At 43.0% G+C, this 14,856-nt stretch overlaps 1 protein-coding gene across 1 annotated transcript in view; it reads right to left on the bottom strand.

Annotated features, from left to right (window-relative positions):
• Positions 1 to 14,856, bottom strand: part of Frmd4a (FERM domain containing 4A) — a 574,514-nt gene that overhangs the window by 364,913 nt on the left and 194,745 nt on the right.

Here is a 14,856-nt window from a genome sequence, read left to right as displayed (position 1 = left end):
TGCAATGAACCCCCAGGAACTTCCCTGGGGTCAGCAGAGGCTGGGACTTCACCTGAACTTGCACCCTTACTGCCTCATCCCCATCTGTCCTGCTTACTCTCCTCCGTCATGGTGTTTCTGGAAGCACGTCCTGTCTTTGGTTCATGATCTGCTTCTGGGCAGTTGGACTAAGACACCCAGTTTCCCACACACACACACACAAAAGAAGGGAGGCTCCCCATCCAGGGGAAGTTCCTGCCCAAACTCACAGGGCTGGTACAGGAGGAGCAGGACAAGGAGCAAGGGGTATGGCCACAACTCTGTCCTGGCTGCAGAGTAGGCTGAGGCTCCTGGCCCAGGAAGGGCAACAGCAAGGGCGAGGCAGGCTGAGCGGAGCTGGGAAAGGTAGCAGGTGTGTCCTCACCGAAGAGGCCAACGGGGCTGGCTCAGCCGTGTTCTGTTCACCACCACGTCAATGTCAATCCTCATTCTTTCCCTAGCACTTGAGTTCCACTCACTTCCCTAGGTGATCTTATTGTTGCAAAGTTTGCTTCTGACTTCACAGATTTTCCCCCAGGCCTGTGGCCATGGCTTTCTTCAGTTGCTTCCATGGGCAGGACAGGGTCTACTATGTGCCTGTCATTGGCCAGCCTCCCACCCATGGCTCACTGTTCCTCCATCAGCTGGCTAACCAGCCCTGGGCACCGTGTGAAGTCAGTTATCAGCATGTTTCCCAGACAGGATGGACTGGTCTGATGCTGGCTGTCACCTGCTCCCAAGAACAAAGCTCCTCTCTCCCGTCCTCTCTCTCTGCATGCTGGGAACCAGGCCAGCCCTGTTCTATGTTTTCAAACATGCTAGTTTCGATGGCAGCTTTCACGGTGATTATCTCATTAGGGTCTTGGCCTCAATACACCTTATTTATTGTGGATCAAAAAAAGTTCACCCTTTCAAGAATTAAAAAAAAAAAAGCCAAGAGTATAGTTTTACTGGGAAATTTTTACTTGTGGGAAAATCTCTCCCTGGCCCCTTAAGAGATGCCATCACCAAGGTCCGGATATCCAGGTAGTTTCCAGACCTTGTTTTATTTCCTATTTTCTCTTTATGAGTCCAGGAATTAAACCTTAGGAGCCCACAAGTTCCTGATTTATCTGGATGTTGCATAGATTCTTCATGAAAATAAACATAAATCTTGCTCCATCCTGAGAGCAGGGATGATATTCTCAGGGAGAAAAAGCAACAGTTGAGATGGCTCTAGATGGTGTAACTCTAACAGTAACATGAAATAGTAACACTCCACCCCATCAGATGGATGATGGGAGAATATTTATAGCAGAGGCCTAGAAATAACTGTAAAGGAAAAGCCTGTGAGTAGCAACGGGGAAGAATCTTCAAGGCAGCACAGTGTCTCAGAGATGGTCTTGCTTTTGCTTAAGGTCATGGAGGGCTACAGGCCCACTGCCACCCAGGACAGAATATTTGTGGTATTCATGGAGCACACAAAAGCCCCACCTCCTATAGCTCTGCTCCACACTGATCTGAGATGAAGGAATCAAAAGCAAGAATAGAAGTAGTGAGATTATTAGGAGGATAGCTGGTAAATTTTGCACAGTCAAGGCAAAGGAGCAAGGTGCCGAGCAAAGGCCTGAGAACACGCTAATAGGATGCATCCCCTGCCACAGCTCCCCCGGAGCAGGTGTTCTTAGTTAGCACTGGACCCAGGCCATAGTTAGGCCCAGCTACTACTTGGAATTTTCTCTGTGTCTCTATGAACTGCATCCCTTATACTTTATAGCCTGGGTTCAGGACTCTGCGATACATCTTCTGTCACTTGTACCAATTCCCAAGCTTCAGATGTCATTGAAGAGGATTACTCAAATAATGAACCCACATTAATATCCAAGGGACTTCCCTAGAACCCTGACTGCATAAACCAGCAAAACACCCAATCACATCAAACCCATTTTAACTGTGAGGTGTGGACAGGATTTTAAGAAAAGAGAGTAGAGGTTAAGATTCCCCAAGTCTTCTTAAAACTGAAACTTCCAAATTTACTTAACTTCTTTGTACACTTTATCTTTTAAAAGTACATTTGAAAGATGGTGTGTATATATATGCACATGAGCATGTGTGCGGTGGACTATCTCCCACATGGCATCAGGAGAAAACCCTCAAAATACCACCATGGCAACTTTGGAGAAAATAATACATGAAAAAAAATTGCACCATTTACATAGACATTTTTTCCCCCCTAAAGAACACTTTTCCTGGGCTGATTTTTCAAATCTTAGTTTTTCTAGAAAATTAGGATATTTTTCCGTGTCTGTCTCATTTTAGTGGGAGAACTAAAGAAAAGCCTGGCACTTACTGATTACTTTCTGGCTAATATATCCTTAAGATTTATTATGTGTGAATTTCCTGAGTTCTTATCAATCCAGATCATTCACACAGGAGCAGAAGCACAGCTTTTGGTGGACGATACAACTGTCCACTCTATATAGAAACTTGGCCTTGGTTAGTTCGTCTTAGCCAGGGATAGCTTCTGGTCCTCTCAGCTCCTCCTCAAGATCTCTTTACTTCCTACATCACAGAGGCTAAGTTGAGGCCATTACATATTCCTCACAAATGAACAAGCTCTCTTACGGCAAGTTAACCAGGCAAAGAGTGAGTGACCCAGCATTTCATGTCCCAAGGCAGGCAGGGTCCTGGTGTCTGTGTTCCTGAGTAGTGCTTTTGTAAGTGATGAGGTACATATCTGGCACTTGGATTCCATTTCACTGTTGGATAAAGGTCACACCCTTTCTGTTGACAGCTATTGAAAGTTTTTCTTGAAACCAAGCTGGACACTTTGATATCCTCTGGAATAGCCAGGCACTGTCCAGTTTGTCCCAGTAGTGCTGTGCCAACCGCGAGCTTTCAGCCAAGGTGAGGCAGGGCTGGGAACAGGCTGCAGCTGGTCTTGGGAAGGCGCCAGGCAGAGCATGAACCTGGAGGTAGGCTGGAAGCTCTCGGATGACGGGGACTGTTTTCAAGTTTTATCTCCAGTTCCCAGACCAGGGTAACTCTCAATCAATGTTCGTCAACTACTAATGTCACACATGTGGGGATCCTCATTGGAGAGGTTCATCATGGAATCGTGATATATCCACACAGTGGCAGACAATATCAAGGACCTAGAAGTTAGCAATATCCAGCAATTCAGAGGCATGTGGTTGGACTGAGTATGTGTGGAGGGGAGTCTGTCACCAGATAGTAAGGTCCCCAGGCCAGGCTGGGATACAAAGGTGGATTTTAGACCTTGGAGGATATTGAAAAACCAGCCTCTGCCTCAGAGCAAAGCCTGTCCAAGGAAGGGACATGACCTTAGTCCTTGGAAAAACCCACAGAGCACTCCTAAGCACATTCCCACCCTGCTAAGTTGTTTATCTGCAAATAACAAAAGAGATCTGCTGCGCCAGGTGTCCCTGACTCAGTCAGGCTAGGTGGGGATCCATAGCAGCCCCCTAGCAGCCACCAATCAGCATGAGACAGGGAAATACCTGGGATGCCAGATGACCCTCCCAGTGGTTTATGGTGGTTAATAACAAGTAGGGAAACCATGTAGTTCAGCACGTACACCCCTCTTGGCTCAAACCAATCAGTTCAAACGAATACCCCTTTGTACTGACCAATCACCCCTACCCAACTTATTCCCTCCAGTGAATGTGCTAATCATGTTTTAGAGTTGTTATTTGATTTTCCCGCGGTGTGTGATGATTTGCTAAGGGATGCTATTATGTATGTGAAGTCCCTGCCTTCTCCAAAGAATGTATAAAACTGCTGCAAACCCTGGGCTCGGGGCCTCTCAGCGTCACCAGTTGCTGTGTGTGTGCGCGGAGGACTGAGCTAGCTCGCAATAAACGCCTCTTTGCTGCTTGCATCTATCTTGGGTCTCTGGTGGTCTTTGGGGGTCCCGAATTCGAGCATAACAATATCTGGCAAGAGGTGTAGCTGGGCTGACAAGTTACTAAGGCAAGCCTCAGGCCTTGGGAATTGCAGAGACCTGGGTGTGAGAAGGAGCCCATAATAGGGACATGTCCTATACGAGAACTACAGTGTAAAGTCAGGGTTGGGGCGGAAATATGACTGACACAGCAATGCCACATATCCTAAATATTTGGCTAGAAATAACATTCCTGCATCACCCTTGTTGAAGTCACAGGCCAGACTGTGGACTGGGTCAGTGAGAGAGGAGAGGAGAGTAGCCCAGGCTAGAAATGATGTCATTGACGTTCCCTATCCTGGTCAGGTTGCTCAAAGGCTGTAGACAGGGCTCAGCAGTTTCTGAAAACAGCTTTTTCAGTTGATTTACAATTGTTTTCTCCTCCTTTGAACAAAGTGCATTTAGGTTAAAAAAAAAAAAAAACAGGCAGCATATAAATAAACTAATTGGCAGTGTAGGCGCTTAGATTTTAGTGTCCCTTAATAAATTTAGAGAGTTAGAGTCTTCTCAGTGAAGGGGCAATAGAAAATTCCAGGCTTTCCCTCCTGGGGAAACTGACAGGGAATTGAATAGGTTAAAAGGAGGGTTCTTAGTCAAGAAAGGGAGCGGACAGTTATGTGGGGAAATGAATCAGAGAACAATAAAACCAAAATCCTAAATGTAATCAGGATATTCTCATGCCTGCTAAAGAAAGCACATTACCCCCACCCCTGGCTCTTACACACATTCACACCTGCTCACACACAACAGAAGTCTTGATGCAACTTGGGCCTACTTGTGTTCGCTCTATTCTGTAAAGAAAACCTGTTTACAGGCAATGAATGTCTTTGACATTTAACCACTTTATGAACACACCCAGAATTAAGATTATCAGCAGTGTGTTAAGAGGAGATTTGGCAACGAACCTTGACATTTCATCGTCTAATAAAGACTAGTCTACTCCAAGCCGCAGTTTATCTTGCATTAGTAATGTATGTCCGAGCCTATGACTTCTAGCAGGATTTTCAAAATCCATGATTAGATATCCTAGAATGCCTGACTCCACTTGCCTTTGAATCTCTTTCAGAGAATCTCTTTCAGAAGCAGCCTTCTTTCCTCACTGTTCACTGCCACCTAGCGAATTCATGTGGGAAAGAAAAGAGAGCTGGAAAGGAAGTGCTTTTTAAAAGGCAACAGATTCACCCAGTGACTGTCAAATAATAACGGAGCAGGAGGAAAGGGCCACGCTGACATAACCCATCAAGGCGGAACAGGTAAACAAAGTCACAGTTCAGTGGAGGCTTCTGGAAGGAGCAGTTAAGGTCAGTAATTGGTGACAACACAGGGCTTCTGATCTGACAGCTTGGCTCTGCAGAATCAAAGTGTGTTCCCTTCCATTACCCCCGTGGCTGAACCCAAATGCAGGGCACCCTGTGCAGATGTCAGGGGACTGGTGCAGAGAAAGGGAGACTGGAATGAGGAGGCCTGTGCTGATGCTCCAGGGTACAAGTGAGGCATCAAAGCCACGTTAATGAGGCCCCCTGGGGCGAGAACCAGAAGAGAAGGAAGTGGTAATTAGCATGAAAATGTAATAATGTGCAGCCACCCAAAGTCCCCAGCTCAGTCCTGGGCCAATCTCCCTCAGGGTGAGCACAAAGGCTGCACTCTCCTCCCAGATGTAGAGCAGCCCTATATCCTGCATCACCCAGTGCAGAAAGGATGCTTGATTTGCTATTGTCACACACAAACTTGCATAAGAGAAGTGGGCATGGGTACTGATGAATAAGTGAGTGCTCAATCTGGAAGAGTTCTGTATGCTTCAGCATCAAGCTTGTGTCTCTGTTGGGCACAGGATTTGCCAGAGCGATCTTTGGTGACTGCCCAGGTTCTGCTCATATGCTGGAGAAGGAGAATGCTCAAGTTGGAGGAATAAAATCTATGCTGGTTCCCTGGAAAGAAACACTGAAGATCTGCAGTGGTTACTGCCGTTAGAGTGTGCATGTGTGTGTGTATACACATGTGTACATAGTTGTAGCATGTGTGTGCGTGCACAAGTATGTTCATACATGTGAGCATTGAGTGCATGTTACTAAGTATGCATGTGTATGCTTGTGTGTGCATGGCTGTATATCTGTGAGTGTGCACACATGTGTGCATATGTGAGTGCAGGTTAACGTATACATGTGTGTGTATTTGTGTGTGCACAGATGTGTATCTGCGAAAATGTACATGCATGTGTGCTTATGTATGCATGTCTGCATATATGTGTTTGTGAAGAATTAGGGGCTGATGTCATCTAGTCTCTTATTGATGTGCATTGTCTTTCACAGATGAGGTTTTTAAGACTGTCGTAGTTAGGAGGTTTGGTAAGGTGGCTTGACAGTCAAAGAATCCCATAATTTTAATAATTAAATGAGACCACAGTGAAATAGATTTATTTTTTCACTCAGGAGTCTGTTGATCATTCAGCTCGTGACATCCTCCCCACCCTCCTGGCTTCCTCCAGAGTAAATGTTTCTTTCCCCAGGAACTAGTTCAAGTTTTAAAAGATTCCAAGTGGAACTGACTGAGTGCTTCCTGCTAGTAATAATTTTCACCCTCAGAACAGATTTGTCCCATTGTAAAAATGGTGATATAATTTGGCACCTGGCCATTCACTGATTTGATGTCGTTTGTATTGTAATTTATAGTATCAATTGAATTGTAATACTTGAACTATCTGTGGGGACATAGTTAGTAATAGAATTATGCATAAGGAGCCTAAGCATATCACAGGGGATCGTTTGGCTTGAATTATTCTATCTATGCACTTCTACATGTAGTCTCAACTTTAGCACTTCAGAGCCTGGGGGACAGTGTTGCTTCCTAGGCCCATTTTCTCCAAAGTTGTTGTTCCTATTCTGCACTGTGGACCCAATCTCTATTCAATATGAAGTCATGAAACAAAGACAACATATGCAGGTTGTAGCCCATAGATGTAGCATATAATTAGGAACAGCTCACAGGCTTCCCCTACAATGACCAACTCCTCCAGAGGTTATTACACTGGGGCCTCTTCCAGAGGTTAGTGGTCTGCCCCCAGGGTGTGCCAGACTGAAGTAAACCAGCAGAATAGCCAGAACACTCACTCTCCATGAATCAATAAAAGTGGAAGAACAAAAAGACATAAATAGTATTCAGTGAGTGCATGCAGTCATGCTTTGATTCTAGGTTGAGAAAGGCAGTAAAAATAACCTCAAAATCCTGTTCTTGGGGTCAAAGAACCCGATTTCTTCTGCTGCATCCTTCCCAAGTCCGAATGTCACAACTGAATCCCCAGTGTGTTGGCATCAGGATCCGGGGCCTTTGGGGATTACATCAGTAAGGTGGAGGCCTCATAATGGGAATACTGTCCTTACAAGGGAGGCTAGAGAGAGCATTTGCCCCTTGCGCCCTTCTCCCCAACCAAGTGAGTACACTCAGAAGAACCAGGCTTCACCAGACATCAACTCTGCTGTTGCCTTGATCTGGAACTTCCCAGCCTCTAGAACTGTGAGAAACAAATTTCTGATGTTTGTAACTGTCTAGGGTATTTTGTTAGAGTAGACTGATAATGTCTTCATCAAGTTCTTTCCTGGGCAGCATCAAGAGCTTCTCTGATGTCCAAATCCCACTAGATGTAGGTTGTTGACTAGGACCTTCATTCCTAATGAAAAAATGATAGGCAACGTTGGGCAAATTATTGTTTAACCCAACAGTACAAATAAAAATTTCAATATTATCTATTTCTCTCCAAAGTCACAAAAGTGAGGTTGCTTAAGGAAAGTAAGTTTGAAGCAACCAATTTTTGCATGGTGATCAGTCGTCATGGTTATGAAAAGAGTTGGGCAGTCCTCGATTTTTCTACGCAGTTGTTGAGTCCTAGTGGATCCACCAAGTATGGGCTGAAAAGGCAGTGAACAGGCCCAGGGAATGCTGTGGCATTTCCCACATGCCCTGTGGATGCCATTAGCAACACAATTTGTTTAGTTGCCTTGCATTTTTTTAATTCACTAAAGAACAAAAATGTGTCATTTATGGAAGACACCATGCTGTGCACCATGGATTGTCTACTCTAATGGTCTGTAAGAAAACTTAGAAATGGAATTTTTGAAAATTTCTAATTGCTTACATGAGTTATAATAAATTTCAAAGCATTTATTTATTCTGGTTCTGGGCAGGCTTTGGTTCTCTGGTTGACAGGAAGGACTAGGGCAATGAGGAGTTATCATTACAATGACAACAAAGTCCCTTGTATTTATTGAACCCTAAATGCTTGCTAGGCACTTCTCCAAAACTCTGTTAAGTGAACCATTTTAAAATCTTGACTTTTACAGTACTCTTTAACATAATATTATAACCAGCTTATAAAGAAGGAAGGTGAATGCCCAAGGTTAAAGAGCTAATATACAACAGAACTGAGACTCAAACTTTGAATTGCTGGATTACAAATTTAGTGACCTAACCTTTAAGTCTCATTGTGCAGATGTGAGAACTCCTATAAAAACTTAAATTGAGCAATGAACATACAACTTATGGTAACTTTTGAAGTAAACATGTTCTTAGAGTTATATTCTTTTGAGAAAAGTGACAGGTGAATAATCAGAATATTTGAATATATATCTATTTGAAATATATCTATTATTTGAAAATATATCTACTCTACAAATATTCTATATATTTTCTACATGAAAATATATTTCAAAGATATATAAGCTCCAAGTTATGATTTCTGAATTAGATTTTTTTTGAGAGAAACTCCCTGTCATAAATATTTTTAACTTATTCTTTCATTATTTTCAAGGACAGGGTGGACTTGTGTTCTGAACCACTAGTGAGAGAAATTTTAGAAAGAGTTGTTGCAAGGTAGCTTTTCCTTCATATACTTCTCCTAAAAATATGAATAAATGAAAGAGGACAACCTTGCTGAATGCAGTTATAGTTTTCATTTTATATACTTTCTAGTCTCAGGATCAGCCACACATTTACATCAATATGAGAAAAGCCAAATCTGTTTTAAGATTGTTGAAGTTGGGATCACCAAAGATGATTTCATGCTGCAAATAGAAGAGATATAGGTTTTTCCGATTAATGGGATTTTAAGTGTATTTTAACTCCTCCCACTGTCCATTCTCCCAACACTTTGTAGGTGTTCTGATAATCAGAAAAAATAAATATCTATGGTAAAAATAGTCATTTGCTTACTTCAGTGGGAAAACTCTAAGCTAGGGTTTAGTCCAACTCTAAGCTGGACTTCCCTGAGTCCCTCCTGGCTAAGTTCAGGCAAGTATTTTAGCTTCTCAGACCCAAGCTTCTGAGTGGTCATGATATGCCTGGTGGGTGGCACATGCTGGGCCCCGTGTCCAGGGGTTCCTGCAGGAACCAGCTCCCCTTCCCCAGTTTCTGCCAACATGGAAGTTTGCCTGTTACAGGCTTCCCAGTTTAAGAATCTCCATCCTATTCCTACTTTAAAGTATCCCACTCATAACAGAGAGAGTTGGAAAACCTCTCGGTTAGGCGATAGCCGGCTATCTCTTGCCTGTTATTTGTAATCCTTTTGTCAATACAGCTGCATGCTGCATAATGACATTCTGGTTAGTGACAGGCTGCACATACCCTGGTGGTCCCATAAGATTACAATTGAGATGAAAAATTCCTACTGTCTGGTGATGTGGTCGCCATCATAGGATGGCGAGCAACACATTAGTGAGTGTTCATGGGGGTGGTGGTGTAAACAAACCTACTGCACTGCCAGTTTTATAAAAGCATAGCACAGTCATGTACAAACCATAATATTTGATAATGATAATAAATGATCATGATAGTCATACATACTCTTATTGTTACTGCACTCTTATTGTCATTTTAGCGTGTACTCTTTCTTGTGGGGTTTTTTGTTTGTTTGTTTGTTTTTTACTGTGAACAATATGTTGTTTGCCAGCAGCAGTCTCAAACTTATCTCCTGTTCACTACATCTCTTGATTGTGTCAGGAGGCCACATGGAGTGGCTGGCCACCCTGTGCATGGTTGTTAAGTGCACTCTGATAGCTGCACAATGACAAAATCACCTAACCACACATTTCTCAGAAGAAACCCAACATTAAGCAACACAAGACCTATACTATATCTCATGAAGGGTGCAGTCTCCTAGGACTTCCTTACAGTTGTCCTTCGTGGGGACAATAAAAGTAGTAGAGCTGACCTACAGTGAACAACTTTGCTAACACACTTCCCAGACTTTTTACTTCAAAGAGGATCTTGCTGCAGGGCTGGTCTGACAAAGGCTGACATGGTCTGTCCCCTGAAAGACCCTACCTCAGACACTCAACCTTGACTCAAAATCCAGTGAATCTCATGTGCTCTTGGTTACAAGTTAGGCATGAGTGTGAGTTTCAACAGATCTTTCTGAGACAGGAGGAGAGAGGGAAAAAATGGTTCTGAGAATTTAAAGGCAAAGGACATCAGAGGAGGCACAAGGAGAGGAAGAGAAAGCTTTCAGGTCCTGTTCCTATGGACCTGTCCCTATGGTCACCATTCCCAAGCCTGTGAACATCTGTCTTCAAAGATGCCTGGTTTTAAACCCAGCACACAGAGCACATCTCTCCTTAAGAACGATGCCACTCTTCACAGGGCAAATCACAGGAGTTCATTCTTCTCCCCCTTGCTTCCTCCTCATTCCGGAATTTCCAGAGGTGTCATCTCAAAGGGTTTGAAGCAAATCTCCCATCAGATATTCGATGAGCATCATCTCTCAGCAGCTCGTAGAACCTAAGAGGGAAAATGGAACTGCTCTTGCTGAGTTCATGTCCAATCCATAGACCAGCATGCCCTTAGGGGACAGGAAATGCAGACTGCCTCCCAGTTAAACACTTTTTGAGAAACACACTAGATGCAAAAGAGGTCAGAAAAAGCTACTGGAAAAGAGCCGATGTGGAGCGGTGCACAGGTAGGGAGACTCTTTGGTAAGCGACAGACCCTAAGGTCCTTGCAGGAGCAGTAAGTCTTCCGGAATTTATGTTCACAGCACACAGCTTCATCTCGAGAGAGACACACACCGGATAATACCTTACTCATTTCTTATTAAACAAGGTTTTGATTGCACACGTGTGTCAGGGCACCGGATCACGGATGATCAAGATGCAATTGAACCTCCCAGTGCCTAAGATGTTGGCCTGGTTATAATCCACAACTTAAAAACACTTTGGAAATTAAAGGACTTTTAAAGGGAAAAGATACCTTAGAGGAACTTTCCCTTGGCAATCTTATCTCCTGTAAATTTTCTAAATTTTACAAATAGCAAATATCTGAACTTCAAAACTTACTCAATTAGATGCATTTGGCATCTAGTACAACATTATTAAGCCCTGAAGATAGAGAAAACAAGTCCTGCGGAAATATATTGAAAAGAGCAGGGCGCGGGTGTTCTCATTTTGGCATGTAGCCCTTAAATAAATCTGACAGCTCAATTTTCCAATATGATATGCAGGAAATATGAAATTAGCTCCCAATTATATCCGGTGCACTGATTATGTGCATGGGAGGTTTCACGCTGGGCAACTTGTCACAGCCACTTCCTGAAGCTTTATTTTCTAGAATTTGAAACCCAGCCTATAGAAAGCCAAGAGCACTTAAAAAAATTAGAGGGAGGAACACGAAATATTTCTTTATGGTACTGTTTGGGTATTATTTGTTTCTGGTTCCATATTATGAGTCTCTTCTATGCCCAGGTGCTTTGGTCAACAGTAGGAGCTCTTAAAGCTAATGTGAGAGACCGCCAGGGTCAACCCAACATTCTTCATCTTCTTCGTGTACCAAATACATGCACCTTAATCATGTCAGCAATATGCCCATATCAATACCAGTGCATCTTCATTCAGATGCTTTGTAACTAAGCTTTGTCCAATGTGGTGTTAACACAAATCTCCTGCAACATGAGGGTGCATAACCTTTTCTTCTTTTTTCCCAACTGCAGTATATCCCCTGGAATGTAGTGTAATGTTTGGATCTCAAGTAGCCATTGGAGATGATAAGGTAAGGATGGCAGAAGAGCAAAATACTGAAAGCCTGGGGCTCCTATAACTAGAGAGCTTCCAAAATACCCTAAATAGCCTCCTGCAGGCTATTTTCTCAGGAAAGAGAAATAAATACTTATCCTTTTAAAGCCAAATCCCAGGAGTTAATGACTGTAGTAAGCCTATTATTATTATTATTATTATATTATTATTATTATTATTGTTATTATTATTTGCAGCTGAATGTAGACCTAATTGATAGAAGTAGTGTCTTTCAAATGTCGGGTTCTTTTTCAAACCTTCTTCCTAAATCAGGGCAACGCTGTCTCAGAGGCACCTTACTTTCCCCAGTCCATGGGAAATGTAGTCTTCATCTGAATGATTAGTTGGAGCCTTATTTTTCTTCCTTTTCCCTTCCCTTTCCTTCCGTTTCTTCCCTCCCTCCCCTTTCCTTTCTGTCCTCTATCTTTTTTCTCTGGTAATACCTAGAAGTTTTTTGCACTCCAAATCATAAACCACATTGAAATGACTAATGTAAAATAGTTGAACCCACTCAAAGTTGTGAGAATTGCACGTAGCCAACAATCCCTGCCAGGCCGATGACAGCCAACTGAATCAGAGCAAACGGCTGGCAGAAAGGTCTTTCCTTATTTGTTTTCCTTGCTCCATGTGCCTCTTCCCATTCTCGTGCCTGAGCCACACTGTGATGCTTATTTTGCTGTCCTAGAAGTCCCAGTGCCTGCAGCACAGTCCTCAGTATCTGCCAGAGGAAGTCCAGAGCCCTAATCTGCTTCCATGTCCTCCAAATGCTAAAGGCTTGGTCACTAGTATGTGGTACTTCTAGGAGGTGGTGCAAACCTTGGGAGCGGGGTCTAGTGGGAGGAAGTTAGGTCACTGGGGAAATGCCCTTGAGGGGATATTGGGACCCCAGGCTCTTCCTCTGTCTCCCTCTCTTATCCACTTCCTGGCTGCCATGACAAGCAGCCACCTCTACCACGTGTTCTTTCATGATGTGTTGTGCTGTCACAGACCAAAGTCAAAACCATAGACTGAAACTATGAGCCAAAATAAATCTCCTTTTAAGTTGATTATCTCAGATATTTGTCAAAGCCATGGAAAACTAACAGTGAATCCACAAATAGCTCATCTAGTGCTTCCCCTCCCCGAGGTGCCACAGTGGCCCTCTCTAGTTCCCCTGACTCCAACTGTTAGAACCCCAGCCTGACCTGTGCAGAAAGAGAGTCACAAAGCCAAAAGACTTTCCCTGACCACTCTTGTCTCCAGGGGCCAGGCCCAGGACTCATGAGAAATTGCCAGCAGTTAGCCATCGTTGACCCCAGAAGCTGGGGATTTCACGTGGTTCAATTTAGTCCTACGGCTCTTACTGTCTGTGCCTCTCCTGTGGGGGGACCTCTCTCACAAGCCCTTCAGACCAGCTGTCATTAAATGATTCCACATGGAGTGTGGGGCTGAGAACTGTGTCCTGAGATGGCTTCAAGGGCCCTGGGCAGCATGGATCTGACCTCGATTTCCCTTCTGCTTAACACCAGATTCACTGCCTGTGGGGACCCCTCCCACCATCCAGGTCTTCCTATGGCCTGCTCTATCCCATTCTTGCAATTGCAGCTGAAATGCCCCACCTACCCACCACTGTGGCCCTGACACTGGGCCAGCCCCTAAGGAATGGGTCATGTTAAGAGCTGAGTGTGTTTTCGTGCTAACTTATTTTTTTCTGGGTCTCATGATACCCAAGAAATTTATTCAATCTTACAAGCTTGGGAATAATACATTCAAGCAATACAATTATATTGCACATGCATTTCTATAGTCTCTAACAAATATATGTCTTGTTAGAAACACATAATTTAATAAAATATTATATACATCGTTGTTGGCATTTATAAGATTATAGTTGCTAAAGGGTAGGGGTTTAAAGAAAACAACAATGCCTTTCTGGCAATTAAATAATAATTTCTTGATGTTCTCAAACTTCCTCAATATTGTGTATGTGTGTGTGTTTTAAAAATTGTTTATTTGTAATAGGATCCAAATAAGGTCCATAAAAAATAATGAGCTAGTATGACTCAATTCTCTTTTATTTTATAGATTTCACTTGTGTCCTCCTTTTTCTTGCAAATCTTGCTGACCACACTGGGTCTTTGCCTTTACAATTTCCTACAATTTGTTTTTTCCTGATGGATTCCTGTGGTGGTGTTTAATGTGTCCCTCTATCCCCTGTATTTCCTGTAAGACTACTTTAACATTGGGGGTGTCTCCTTCCACCCAGTTACATGATGTCTGGTTTTCTCTCTTGTGATGTCATCATCTGTTAGTGATCTTTGCCTCACTCTATTAATTACTGAGGGTTACAAATGGTGTCGTTGTCATTCTATCATTCCCTCATCATTTATTAGTTGCAATACATTCATGACAAGATTCCCCTTTATGCAATAGTTTTCAAAATAGTTTCTTGGCATCTTCCAAAGGTGACAGATAAGCTTATTTGAAGTGTTATTATCAATTCATGGATCTAAGCAAATTTGAGGTGTTTTGACCCATCTGTTATTTGATGATCAAATTGTTTGACCATGGATATGGGAGTCATTGAGTTGGTTCCTGACTCTGTTGGATGCAATCTCAGTAGTTATTCATTGATTGCTTGTTTCTGGGGTGACCATTTCTCTAAAGAGGTTGGTCCTTTTAGTGGGAAATGGTATCTAAACAACATGATCTGGGAACTAAGAATAATGATTTCTACTGCATTTGGTTGTTTCTATGAGTTTCTAAGGGTCAAAAATTGGAATTGTGGGTTTTGCTTTTTAGTCTAAATTATGTCATAGATTTATGATAGCTACAGGACCAGAGAGTATCACTTAGTACCACCAA

This window comes from Marmota marmota, unplaced genomic scaffold (genome assembly GCF_001458135.2).
Source record: "Marmota marmota marmota unplaced genomic scaffold, marMar, whole genome shotgun sequence".
NCBI classification, from domain to species: domain Eukaryota; kingdom Metazoa; phylum Chordata; class Mammalia; order Rodentia; family Sciuridae; genus Marmota; species Marmota marmota.
The sequence above is the reverse complement of the archived record's forward strand: the minus strand, read 5'-3'. Positions and strand labels throughout refer to the sequence as shown.